The 1,770-nt window shown below is 40.1% G+C and overlaps 1 protein-coding gene across 3 annotated transcripts in view; it reads right to left on the minus strand.

The window, feature by feature from the left end:
* The window catches only part of klhl4 (kelch-like family member 4), a 33,394-nt gene that overhangs the window by 13,423 nt on the left and 18,201 nt on the right, over positions 1-1,770 (minus strand). The gene's annotated exons all lie outside the window — the stretch shown is intronic.

Genomic DNA, 1,770 nt, shown 5'->3' on the forward strand with positions numbered 1-1,770 from the left:
CACACCAGCACACCAGTATAGGTGTGTGTATTGTAGGAGCTAGACGACGTATGATGACGTGTGACGGCATAGTAGTGGTGTCCCAATTCTTAGGGGAATATTTTCACCCCTACCCCTTGACACTCTGTTACAAGGGACAAGGGGAAGGGGTAGGCGGAGGGGTAGGGGAAGGGGTATAAAATAGAATTGGGATTGGGCCTAAAGGTGTGCTATAAATGAATATTGCTCAATAATGGCTGTTGAGCTAGCATTTTCACTTGAAATGGAGTAAAGGTTTGGACCTGAAACAGTATTCGATACAACATGATATAACAAACACAAGGCACTGACACAGAATATAACATCTTGTTTTGAATTGCGCATTATGGATTACATTACATCTAATAACTGTAAAAAAATAAAATAAAATTGGCTTTTCAAATAGGTCTTGCTCTCCATTCATCTCAGCGCAATATAATGATCTGCTCCGATGCATCCACAAGGACATCTGAGGTTGCACTCTGATAAAAGCGTTTTGCAAGGTTCAACTTGTAGCATGTGAAGAGCATGCCGGAAATCTCTCTAACAAGCTTGTTCATTACTTATGGCACTTCTAGAGTTTCCTTTGTGCATCAGAAGTAATCCCCATTGATTCTGTTGAAAATAAGGGCAGTAAACATCCTATTGATCATTAATCAGATCTAAACAGCAGTGCCTCTGCTAAAGCCGTGCATGGGCTTTCGGAGCTTAGCTCAGACACACATAATTAAATGAGTACCATGCATTGATTTTCAGCCCCTCCTCAATATAGAATTAAACTCTACTTCTTCTGGTGACATTGATATAGATTCATTATTCGCAATTACCATCACAAGCAACCTGGCAATTAATTGAATACATTAATTCTGTTTCACTGCAAACATTCATTTAGAAGCCTTTCGTGGGCATATATTTTAGGGGATGGCATTAAACCGAACAGCAAGTAAAAGGTCCTGCAGCAATATTAGTGGGAGATGCACATGGCTCCGTAAAATCTAAATGGATTAGATTGTAAGGGAGGATGTTAGAATTTAATGGGTTGTGCCAAATCTAATGTATTCATGAGGGAAAATATGACCTAGAGCAGTGTTTGTGTTGTCAGTCATTTATCTAACCATTGCCTCATCTGACTTTTAATTTCAAAAGAAAATACCTAGACTTCTAGCACACTACAGGCCATAGATATCTTGAACTAAGACATGAACCCATGCAAGTCTGCAGCTTCTGACGAAAGAAGAAAAACTAACTTCAGGATGAGACAGAAAGGAGGAAAAGCAAGCTTATCAAAATAAGTTTTTAATCGGAACACCACGGCGAGCGAACCAGGAAGCTCTGTTAACGCTGTGTTCATTACCGAAGTGACCAAACAGGAAATTTTCCTGCTTGTGTCCTCTGATTAGATTAACCTCTCTGCTCTGGAAAGCCCTTTGTAAACAGCCTGTGCAGATGTCCTTCAGGAGATAACGGCTATCTTCCTAAGTTGTTTCCGCACTTGGGCAGAGAAATGTCCATCAAGCAAATGTGTTCTGTGGATCCTTGGGCTCCTGAGAATACTTGATGTATTGCCATCATTTAACCAATGCTACTTTTGCTATATTTCTCACACATCAAAGAGCTCTGCATAACCCTTTAAACTGACCTCATGCTGAGACACAAAATGTCACATCAAGTAATTTTATGCTTGGAATTCTTTATGTCAGACTAGGCTTTAAAACTTGTGGTATCTCCTGCTCTTTTAATATTCGGGGGGGG

Source organism: Sinocyclocheilus rhinocerous, unplaced genomic scaffold (genome assembly GCF_001515625.1).
Source record: "Sinocyclocheilus rhinocerous isolate Xijiao unplaced genomic scaffold, SAMN03320098_v1.1 scaffold1408, whole genome shotgun sequence".
In the NCBI taxonomy this organism is placed as follows: domain Eukaryota; kingdom Metazoa; phylum Chordata; class Actinopteri; order Cypriniformes; family Cyprinidae; genus Sinocyclocheilus; species Sinocyclocheilus rhinocerous.